This window comes from Camelus dromedarius, chromosome 2, assembly GCF_036321535.1.
Source record: "Camelus dromedarius isolate mCamDro1 chromosome 2, mCamDro1.pat, whole genome shotgun sequence".
Classification (NCBI taxonomy): Eukaryota; Metazoa; Chordata; class Mammalia; order Artiodactyla; family Camelidae; genus Camelus; species Camelus dromedarius.
The window spans coordinates 45841927-45854864 of NC_087437.1; positions in this window are offsets into that span (position 1 = coordinate 45841927).

Here is a 12938-nt window from a genome sequence, read left to right on the forward strand (position 1 = left end):
TTCTTTACCCTGGAGGGGAGGGGAAAGTGTTCTTTTTCCTTCTACCCTTCTGGAGTAGGTTCTGGGCTGGGCTGTCTACCCAAAGACAGATTAACAACAGCAAAGCATACAAATGTATTTCATACATGATTTATGTGACACGAGAGCCTTTGTGAGGAATGGAGATTTGAGAACCGGCCACACCTGAGTGTTGTTACACTGGGTTTGATGAAGAGTGGAAAATTCTGGGAAAATGTGATCACATGAAAGCCCGTGTGCTAACAGCACAGCCCGTTTGTTCATATTCCTCTGGAGATAGGATGCTGTTTTCCTGCAGGCACAGGGAGGGCACCTCTCTGGTGAGGGTCTTCTGACCTGCTTCAGGGGAGAAAAGGGCAGCCGGAGAGTCCTTCCAGCGCTTTCCGTTTCTCACATTCCTTCAGCGTCAAACCTCAAATACCAGGGTGCCATACTGTAGGGCAGCATGTACCGAACCCTGTCAACACCTTTGGAATTTTAATTTAGTATAGAATTATTTCCCAAATGTCAGTTCTTCTGTAAACATAAGCTCATTTCCAACACATTTCCAACAGGCTGTTTTTTTGTTTTTTGTTTTTTTTAAAGCTGCAACTTGCTTGGGAGACTCTGGGAACTGGCCCTTCACAGCTAATATGAGACAGATACGCCTTCTAGAAAACTAAGATGCCAGTTTTTAAATATTGGAAGTTTAAGGAACAAGATGTCAACAAATTTAAATTTCTCAGTTAAAAAATAAGGTACATTTCAGGTGCCAAGCCCAGTGGAGGGCTCTGGGGCTATAAAAACAAGACTGATGGGGGTCCCTACACTCAGAGAGCCTCCATCCACGGGCAAAAGACCCTGCAGAAGAAATCACTAAGCACCGGGAGCTGCCAAACCTCAGACAGGCATCCAGCCCCAACTGACGAGTCAGGGAGCCTGGCTGAAGGAAGCTGGATGTGTTTACTAGCATCGTTAAAACAAATGACTACAAACTGGGTGACCCAAAAGAACCAAAACATATTCTCTCACAGTCCCAGAGGCCAGAAGTCAGAAGGCAGTCTACCTGGGCTGAAATTGGGTGTCAGCAGCGCCGCACTCTGCAGCCTCTTCGGGAAAACCCTTTCCTGGCTTCTTTCTGCTTCTGGAAGTTGCCGGCTGGCTTTGGCCTGTGGTCACATCACTCCATCCTCCCCTTCCACAGTCACACTGCCGCCTTCTCCTGTGTCCAGCCTCCTTCTGCCTTCCTTTAATAAGGAGACACCTGATGGCACCTTGCACCCACTTGGAGGATCCAGGATAATCTCCCCGCTTCAACATCTTTAATCATATCTGCCAACTTCTGGGTCTTTGTCGTATAAGGCAACATGAACATGTTCTGAGGGTTAGGACGTGGTGTCTTTTGGCGAGTCATTGTTTGGCCTATCACATAAGTCACTTCTCTGGTAGGGCTTCAGAGATAATTAGGAGTTAGCTTCCGTGTTTGTCCCTCTCTCTGCCCTCCAGTATTGTGGTCCCAGAGGCTTGGTTTGCATTAAGACACCTTCATTTGCAGAACATTTAACTGAGGTTAGGTGCATGATAAGTGAAAACTGAATTATTTTTTAAACTGTAAATCCACTGCTTTAAACTGAATGTTTGTGTCTCCCCAAAACGCATACATTGAAAGGTGATTCGGTCATGAAAGTAGAATCCTTGTGAATGGGATTAGTGCCTTTCTAAAGGAGACTCCAGAGCACTTCCTTGCCGCTTCCCCCGTGGGTGGACACAGCAAGACGACGCCATTCAGGAAGCAGGCGCCGGGCCCTCACCAGGCAGGGGGTCAGCCAGCACCTTGATCTTGGCTAGCTCGGCCTCCAAAGCTGTGAGAAGTAAACGTTTGCTGTTGAAGCCACCCTGTCTATGGTATTATTGTTGTAGCAACTGGAACAGACCAAGCCAGCCACCTAGCCAGTATAAAGAGGAAACCCATGGCCTTAAATGACTGGTTCAGTCCTCCGCTGGGCAGCGTGCAAAGCAGACACAAGGAGGGACAACCCTGATCACAGTGATTCTAGGCTATTAGCTGCTGCACCACAGCCTCTGGGCACTCACTTCATCACCTCCCAGGGGCTAGATAATTTGATATTCACCTCCACACAAGCACACCGTGAAAAAAATCTATTTTCTAGCCAAGCTCTTACAATAATGAGGCCTGACGCTGCCTCTTCCCTCGCACTGGCACTGGAAGCGGTCCTCATCATCGTTCCAAGGCTCTGAAAATTTGCTTCCTGTCTAATGAGTTTACATACTTGTCTTTACCGCACAATCTGAACTCAGATCCATTTTTCTGCCTTTTGATAGGAAACATGTTTGTCATCAATGTATTTTGTTTCCACTAAATACAAGATTCACTGTGGCAATTATCCAAGGCCATAATCAGCTGAAGTGGCGGCGAAGTGTTTAAGTTAAAATAGAGAAGTTGTTGAGTTTCATTAATATGCACATAAACACGTTACAAGTGCCGCGGCAGGAAGTGCTGTGCCTCAGACAGCTGCCGGCGTGAGCCAGACGGCAGGCGTGCGCAGAGGGGCTGCGTTCAGTGATCACTGCCTTTTCTGAAAAAGACGAAGAATTTAGTATGCTGCAATATTGAACCTGACAATTAAAAACCACAAAACGTGTAATTTTAGGAGAAATAAAACCTTTCAAATGCATGTGAGTATTTATTGCTGTTTATTTTCTCCTTTCTGGAAAACAGTAAAATAATAATAAAAAGAGAATGCGTGGGGAAAAAAAATACCCTTTTCCTCTAACACAAACTGAAATTACTCCATATCTTGATTTGTAACAGGGCATTCTTTCACAGAAAAGGTAAATCAACGTATGCATAGTCTTTAGGTAATTAGAAAAAGGAACAGAGTTTTGGTTTTGTTTTCTTCATTCCATTATTTTTAATACCCCAATTTAGATACATACTTTGTCCAAATAGATTAGTGTGGTGTGGGGACATTTAAAGGACCTTGGAGAAGGTAACAAGGGACATGAGCAGCCCCAAAATACATGAAGGAAGAGGAGTAATTCTGACAGCGTGTGGTAAATCCTAGGATTTGGGTAGAGCAGAACCCCGAAAAGCCCTGGGCTTTAGGTTCAGGACTGTCGTGACACTCTTCAGAGAGATGCAGCTGCTCCCCACTGCGGGAGGGGCCGCTTCTTCCTGCTGAAGACTTTACGGCACGTTGCAGGATGTCAGTACTAACTACACACTCTGCGTCATCCAGTCACTGTGACGACAGCCTGCCTGTTCCCCAGTGCCTCCAGGGCAGTGTAAGAGGCCCTCTGCTTGAGAACCACTCCAGTAAAAGTGAAAGGGAGAGAGAAAGATCCCAAGCTGATTGCTGCTAACGTATCAAAATCAGTGGGTTTTTAAGTAGATCTTTCTTACAGTCATTTGACTGACACTGACCTTCTCCATCTTTGTGGACACTGAATTGTCACTGTAAGTGAACCATCATTGTACAAGTGTTTTGAGGGGAACCCAGGGAGAGGAAATGCTAGTAGTTTCCGAACAGTGGGGAGCTATAGGATACAGGGCGAAGGACCTTAGACAGCTGTCACCATGTCACCGCCACGACCACCACCACATTAACAAGGCCAAATGTTAAGATGCCTCCCAACATGTCAGTTCCTCAAGGTCATGGCCATTTACTTGGCCCAACACTGAGCACCCTTACCAGCAGCTGCTGTTAATGCAAAATGTACATTTTGGCCATCAGTCAGTTCTTTTCTAAGTTTCGTAATTCTGTACATACCTTTTGATAACCAGATAGGCAATACAAATTATTACCACTACATAATTAAAAAACAAAACAAAACAGAATTTTAAAGACCACAAGATTTGCCCGAGGTTGTTCAAATTATTACTTTCAGAACCAGATTTCTACTACCCAACATACTCTCAGTGAATAATTAATTGGAGAAAATATTAACCAGGACCACATATTAGTACGTGGATCTTTTCTCACTGACTCAGCTTATGAAGCAACGGAACATTACTGCATATACCGCAGGTCTAGTCCCTGCTCTCTAAAATTCATGTCTTGTATCACTGGCTTGATATTTATTAACAGCTGTTAAATATTTATTTACTTTTACTTGCTACACTTTGGGTAAGTCACCTGCCATCTCCTGGCCTCAGCCTTTTCATCTATCAAAAAATAACACAGCAGTTAAGTTTAAAGGTTATCTCCATATTCCTTCCAATTCTAAAATTCCTGTGTCAAGATCATCAGAGTATATAACCTGTCACCTTAACGTTCTCATCAAAACATTTCAAATGTCTTAATGTTAATTCTTCTTAGGTCTTTAAGCTCAGTCTTGACATTCCATGTAGGTTTATAATTTTGAGTATTTATGCAAAATGTATTTTTAATTTCATCCTAAATGTATTGTCATTATTTTGTAATTTACTGTTCTCACTGTCTTAGTAAATGCACAGATAAGTTGTTAATGGAGACTGATTTGAAGTCCCATAAGTAATTAGGTTAACCTATCTTGACGATAAGCATGATTCATTTTTTTCCCATTATCAAAGTTTTTAAGAAGTTGGCTAAATGACTTTGAATAAGTGATAGCTAAGGGTAATAAAGGGAGGCTGACAATAACATAGTTTGGATTTGTAGGAACCCAAAATTCTACTGAATTTGCATAACAGTAACCCCTAGAAAGCATAACCTAGTAAATAAACTAACGGATCCAAATTAATTAAACATTAGTTGTAGAAACAAAACCATTATGTAATTGCATCCATATTTCCCTCAACAGATAAGCACTGCCACAGTCCCAGAATCTTTGCCTTTCCCTGACAAATGACAATATTTAACATCTGCAGAGTGTGTCACGCCTTTGTATGATTTTGGTTAATCCTCATAGCAACCCTGTTAAATCTGCACTGTAATTCTCGTTGCAAATGAGGCACTGGTTTCTGACAGGTCAGGTGAACCACACAGAGCTCCACTCACTCCACCCCAGACCCCCTCCATTCAAAGATCACAGCCATTAACTGGTGGAGCGTTGGCCCCGCCCGAGCCCCCAGTTGGTGCAGATGTGAACAGCTGATTGAGCAGACGAAATCCTTACCCATGTGAACATCGCCAACATTGGATCTTACTGACTAATCATGAGTTGCCATGTTTATTTCACTTATTTGTTCTTTCCTTCACTAAACCTAAAAAGAGTTCTGACTACTGACCAGGTCTTCTCCTATGTGTAAATGATACAACATAAACTAGTCCAGTTGATTCATTCAGTCATTCAGGGAGCCATTCATTCAAAACACATGGTAGGATCTGGAAATATAAAAAATGAAACAGAATGGTCCTTGCTAGGGAGGAGCTTGTGGTTGTGTAACGGCTGCTTCCACAGTTGTCAGTTTAATGTGTAATGAACACAGCATTCAAATGCTTTCCTCATACTCCAGGCAGCACCTTCTTCATGAACTTCCTTCCTGCCTCCACGGTGATGATGACGCAAGGATTCTCAGATCATTCCTTTCAGATTTACTAAGATGTTTTCTATTTTCTCTCAGTTAAATCTGTGTATTCAAGAAGTAATCTTCACACTAAAGAACTCTAATTTCATTTTGGAACACAGTATTGAAAGTGAAGCAACACCACTTCGTGCTTCTTCTCTAAAGTGCTGTCATTACCTGTCAAGAAGTAATTTTAGAGAATTTCTTTTAAGGGAAAGTAAGAAATTTATAAAAATGTCATCAAGGTACAATAGACTTTAGAGGGGAAATTTTTAAGTGAATTGAGATTGAAACCTCCTTGGGTCTTTCTGACTACAACTGTTTACCTATAATGTGTCAAAACCAAATGATCACCACAGTATAATTTATACTTGGACTTTTATTATACTCTGCCCTTGCAGATTTTTAACTCAGTTTCATTTGGCATAGGGTTGCTGAGAGGCACACATAAAAATCAACTCATTCTTCCTCTCTCCCAACACAGTTGAATATGGAAACAGTTTACTTTGTAAACTCAGGCAGAATTAATGACTTTCAGGAAAAGTAACTTCAAAGCATCAGACATGAATGCCATTTGACCAAGTGATAAAAAAGTAGAATTAAAAAAAAACAAACCACAAACTTCATTTCTAACCCTGAGCTCCCCTCCAGTCTACCCCATTCCACAGGGTGAAAGGAGGAAGTACCCTAGAACTCTGTGCAGGTCTCACCACCCTCCTCCCCTCTGTGGGACACAGTTCCAGGCCCTTCAGATATGCCAAAGCCTGCGGACAGATGTGTTTTTCAGATGATCCTTTGTTGCTGTGAGAGATTTTCCCTAAGTGTATGGTCTCTTTAGAGCTAGCGCTGCTCTCTTGCTTCCAGGCTCTTCTGGGGACGCAGGACTCTTTTGCTTGGCTGTGCAGGTTCCACCTGCCTAGGCTCAGCTTAGAGCCACTCCTCTCAGGATATCACGGACCACACAGTCGCATTGTCTGCAAGCAGGAAACAGTCTCTTCTGCCCTTGGAACCCGCAGAGCTTTCCCTCTTAACAGTCGCTCTCTCACCACGTGCTCCCCAGCCCCCTGCCACTAGCCATGAAGTCTGGAGAAAATCTTCCTCTCTTCACGTTTCTTTGCAATTCTCTCATGATGACCAAAAATCCACTAAGTTCTCCTAAGAATTTGAGCTTCTGTGTAATAAAACGCAGAAAGACTTGGAGAGTCTCTCTGTTTTCTGCTTGGCCAGATGCCTTCCCTGAGGCAACGAACACAGAGCTAGCCACCTGCTGGAACGAAAGTGAGGGGTAGACGTAGCTTGGGAACTCGAAATATTACCCAGCAATAACCACAGCTGCTGAGCGGTAGGAGGAGGAGTGACTCCTAATCCTGTCTTCCTCAACATTTCATCTTCTGTAAAACAGAGTTTTAAAACAGAGATACAGTGGAGTATGGCAGGCAGAATAATGTGCCCCCAAGATGTCCACATCCACACCCCCAGGCCCTGTGAATAAAGTGTGCTACATGGCAAAGAGAAACTGAGGTTGCAGGCAGAATTAGAGCTGACCTTACCAGCTGGCCTTAAAATAGAGAGCTTACCCTGGGTTAGTCCAGCCCAATGTAAATAAAGGGTCCTTTAAAAGTGGAAGATAAAACTTCTGGTTTCCAGTCCCACGCAGAAGCAGCTTGGAAGTTACTGCTCTGTCCTAACCAGTAAAACGCTGAACAGACTGAAAAGCTCAGCAACTCTTCTTGGCTCCATAAGAGAGACGAGGAGACAGGTAAAAGGATGGAGAGACAGACAGGGAGAACCTGGGAGTCATAGCTTACGGAGGCAGACGCATAGGAGCGGAAATAGCTGGGGCACCCAGGGCCGAGGAAAACCCGAGCTGTGACTGATGTACTGCTGGAGGCTCAGTGAGGAGAGGTTTGAGAGTCAGAAGCCCCAGGGAGACCTAGTCACAGGGGATCCCCACACTTTGGCGTGTTTTATCCAAAGGAGTTCAATGAGGTTTTCACGGTAAAAATCGGAGAAAAATTCCCTTGTGCTTCTGGCAGGGGGAGGGAAAAGAAATAATTTTGAAACACGCCAGAGCACTCTGTTCTTCTTAAGGCCTGCCCTCAGAGTCTAACCTTCTGGGGGAAGGAAAATACCCAACTCAAGCCAGCTCTAGCCATCCTGTCCCACCTGAGTGGGGAGCAAAAGACTGAAAAACACTTGTGGAATTCACAGTCCACAGGCACATACGCATTAAAATATTGAGACCTAGTCAGAGGGTTACAGAAGGCTTCCCTTCCTCCCACACCTCACTCACGGTACCAAAAAGCCTGTTCACAGCAGTTAATTTCACTCCATGTATCATGTCTGGCTACGAAGAAAAATTTACCAGGCATACTGAAAGCCAAAAAACACAATTTGAAGCGATAAAGTATTACAATCAGACATGGCAGAGGTTTTGGAACTGTCAGATGGAGAATTCAAAATACTATGATTCATATGCTAAGGGCTCTGCTGGATAAAGTAGACAACATGCAAGAATAGGTGGGGAATGTAAGCAGAGGTGATGCAGATTCTAGGAAAGAAATAAAGAGAAAAGCTGGGCATCAGAAACACTGTAACATAAATAAGGTCTTTGATAGGCTCATCAGTAGACTGAACATACCCAAGGAAAGAATCTCTGAGCTTGAAGGTGTCTCAGTAAAAGTAAAAACCTATAGAACTGAAAAGCAAAGAGAACAAAGGCTGAAAAAAAAAAAAAAAAAAAAAACAGAACAGAATATCCAAGGACCGTAGGACAACTATATAAAGTGTAACACACATATAATGGGAGTAGCAGAAAGAGAAGAAAGGGAAAAAGAAAGAAGAAATATTTGAAACAGTAATGACTGAGATTCCCCCAAATTAATATCAGACACCAAACCACAGATTCAGGAAGCTTAGAAATCACAAAGCAGGATAAATGCCACTCCCACCCCCCACCCCCCGAAACGAAAAAACCCTCCACCTAGGTATATCATTCTCAAACCACAAAAAAACAAAGATAAACAAAAAATCCTGAAGGAAGTCAGAGAAAAAATACACCTTACCTAAAGAGGAACAAAGACAAAACTTCAGTTCAACTTCTCAGAAATCAGGCAAGCAAGAAGAAAATGGAATGAAATATTTAGAGTTGAGGAAAAAAAAAAAAACACAGCAATGCAGAATTCTGTACCCTGCAAAAGAGTCCTTAAAAAGTGAGGCAGAAATAAAAACTTCTTCATGCAAACAAAAATTGAGGCCAGTAGACCTCACTTGCAAGAAATGTTTTTAAAAAGGTATTTATACAAAAAGGAAAATGATATAGCTCAGAAACTCAGATCTACAAAAAGAAAGAGTATCAGAAAGATATTAAGAGACGGTAAAATAAAAACTTTTTCTTAATTTTAATTGATGTAACAGGTGTTTGTCAAAATAATAATAGCAATAATGTACTCAATTTTGTACACTTACATATATCATCTATGTGCATACACACACACAGAGTTGACCCTTGAAGAACATGGGTTTGAACCGCACAGGCCCACTGGTATGCAGATTTTTTCCACTAAATATGTGTTATAATACTACATGATCCACAGTTGGTTGAATCTGCAGATGCAGAACCTCAGTTATGGAGGGCTGACTATAAAGTTACACGTAGATTGTTAACTGCACGGAGGGCAACACCCCTACCCCCTGTGTAGTTCAAGGGTCAACAGTGTGTGTGTATGTGTGTATAATGTATCTATGCTTATATAGAAGTAAAATGGATGACAGCAATAATATAAGGGGTGGGAGGAATTAGAATTATTTTTGTTATTATAAGTTACTCACAATGCCTGTGAAGTGGTACAGTGTTATTTGAGGGTCGACTTGAATTTGTTATAAACGTATATATTGCAAATTCTAAGCAACCACTGGAAAAAAAAATTTTTTTTAAAGTAGTCATCCCTGTAATCTGTGGGGGATTGGTTCCAGGACCCCCTACAGATACCTAATATCCAAGAATGCTCACATCCATTTTATAAAATGGTGTAGTATTTGCATATAACCTACACACATCCTCCTGTATACTTTAAGTCATCTCTAGACTACTTATACCAAATACAATGTAAATGCTATGTAAATAGATGCCAGCATAAAGCAAATTCAAGTTTTGCTTTTTGAAACTTTCTGGAATCTCTTTGAGTCATTTTGATCTGCAGTTGGCTGAATCCTCCGAGGTGAAACTTTGGATAAGGAAGGCTAACTCTACAACTGATGTGCTAATTAAAACCATAAAAGGCAGAATAGGAGTGGAAGACAAAAGCAGAACAAAGAACAAGGGCAACAAACAGAAAATAGTAATGAAAATGGTAGATAATAATCCAGCTATATCAATAATCACTCTGAATGTTAATGGTTTAAATGCACCAACGAAAAGTTTTTTACGTAAGCAACAAAGGCAAAACAGTTTTTACATTAGCAACAAAGGCAAAAATAAACAAGTTGTACTACATCAAACTAAAAAGTTTTGCACAGCAAATGAAACAATTCGCAAAATGAAAAGGCAGCCTATGGGATGGGAGAAAATATTTGCAAACCACATATTCAATAAGGGATTAATATCCAAAATATATAAGGAATTCATACAGCTCAATGGCAAAACAAACAAACAAAAGAGATATTTGTGCTCCCGTGTTCACTGCAGCATTATTTACAGTAGCCAAGATTTGTAAACAACTTAAGTGATAAATAAAGAATATGTGATATATATTTATGTGATCTTAGTTATATGTGGAATCTAAAAAAAAAAAAACAGTCAAACTCATAGTAACAGAGTAGAATGGAGTCTACCAACGGACGAGGGATGGGGAAAAGGGGAGATGTTGGTCAAAGGGTACAAATTTTCAGTTATAGATGAGTAAGCTCTGGAGATCTAATGTACAGCATGGTGACTATAGTTAATAATAATGTATTATATATTTGAAATTTGCTAAGAGAGTAGATCTCAAGTGTTCTCATCACAAACTCAAAAAAGGTAACTATGTGAGGTAAAGGATATATTAATTAGTTACATTCATTAGCTTGATTATCATAAACATTTCACAATGCACACATATATCAAAACATCATGTACATCTTAAATATACACAATTTTGTCAAACATACCTCCACAAATCTGGGGGAAATAAACAGAGATTGTTGGAGTGGATCAAAAAAGATCCAATTATATGTTGTTTACAAGAAACCCACTTTAATTATAAAGACACATAGATTAAAGGGAACGGATGGAGAAAAATATACCATGCTCACAGTAATCAAAAGAAAGCAGGAGTAGCTATATTAATTTCAGACAAAGCAGACTTCAAAGCAAGGAAAGTTATTAGGGATAAAGAAGGGCATTACATAATAATAAAATGATCAATCCTTCAAGAATACATAACAATGCTTAACATGTATTTGTCTAATAGTAGAGCATCAACTATGTGAAGCCAAAAGTGATGGAACTCCAACGAGAAATGGATGAATTCACTATCATAGTTGGAGAAGTCAACACCCCTCTATCAGAAATGGACAGATCTAGCAGGTAGAAAATCAGTAAGGACATAGTTGAACTCAACACCACCATCAATCAGCTAGATGTACAGACAACAACATCTATAGACAACTTCATCCAACAGTAGGATACACATTCTTCTCAAACTCACATGGTACAGCCACTTTGGAAGATAGTTTGGTGGTTTATTACCAAATGAAATGTACCCTTACCATATGAGTCAGTAATCACATGAACTGATTTTTACCTAAAGGATTTGAAAACAAATGTCCATACAAAAATCTGCACAGGGATGCGTACAGCAGCTTTATTAACAACTGCCGAAACTTAAAAGCAACCACGATGGCTTTCAGCAGATAAATCAATAAACTATCTGTGGTACCTCAAGACAATGCAATATTATTCAGCACTAAAAAGAAATGAATTATCAAGCCATGAAAAGATACGGAGGAAACTTAAATACATATTACTAACTAAATGAAAGAAACCAATCTGAAAAGGCTACATACTACATGATTCCAACTATATGGCATTCTTAGATATGACACTAAATAATGATTGCTTAAAAAATGACAGTAGATGTCATCAAAATTAAGAACTTTTGCTTTCAGAAAGACACTGCTAAAAAAAAAAAGTATCTGATAAAACACTCATATCCAGAATATAAAAAAAACTATCAAAGTCCAATAAAAAGGAAACAAACATCCCAATTAAATAATGGGCCAAAGTTTGGCACAGACACTGCCATAGAAGATACATGGCTGACAAATGAGCACATGAAAAGATATTCAGTCATTAGGGAAATGCAAATTAAAAATCACAATGAGATACCAGTATACAATTATTAGAATGGCTTTTTAAAAAAGCTTAATTAACCATTACAAATGCTGACATGGTTGTGGAGCAACAGCAGCTCTGATTCAATTGTGGTGGGAATAAAAATATGGTACAGCCACTTGGCAAAAACAGTTGGCTGTTACTTCCCACTTCTATGCATTTACTCCACTGAAGCGAAAAGTTTGGTTCACACAAAAAACCTGAACATAAATGTTTATAGTAGCTTTATCCATTATCGCCAAAAATTGAAAACAACCAAAATGTCCTTCAACAGGTGAATGGATTTAAAAAACTGTGGCAAATCCATATAGTGGAATAACAGTCAGCAATAAAAAAGGGAACGAACTATTGATTCACTGAACAAAATGAATGAATCATATATGCATTTTAAAAAATGGAAAGAAAGCAGACTTAAAAGGCTGTATTATTTCATTTATATGACATTCTAGAAAAGGCAAAACTATAGGAATGGAAAACAGATCCGTGATTGAGGGCTGAGTTGTGGGGAGGAGTTGACTAGAAAGTGGCTATACAGGAAGTTTTTGGGGTAATGGAACTGTTTGTGGTATTTTGGTGGTTGGTATATAAATGACTATGCATTTATCAAAACCCACGAATTTTACTTTATGCAAATTAAGAAATAGTTCAACTAGGATGTCAGGCTGAAAAATAAATCCAATTATATTACACAGGCAAGACTTCATTGAAGGGGTAGGAATAAAAGGAACTTCCCTAAGTAACTTTGGATAGCACTGCTTTGGCTAGATACTGTAAGGGTGAAGAGCTATACAAAAAACCCGTACATCGACCAAACCTCCCCCATCGGCAGGAACACCCGCTCAACCGTGAAGAGCAGCATTCTCCTGGCATCAACAGGACAGCTCCTTAAAAGAGAACATTCCTTCTTGATCTTGTGAGGGGTCGCATGACCCACCAGAATAGATCTGGATTATGTAAACTGTCAGTAGTAAGTCATTTGATGTACAGCACTGTCTCAGAAGACTTATAAAACTGTGCCTTGATTTCCAACCAGCAGAACAGTCCTCAGAGCTTTTGGAG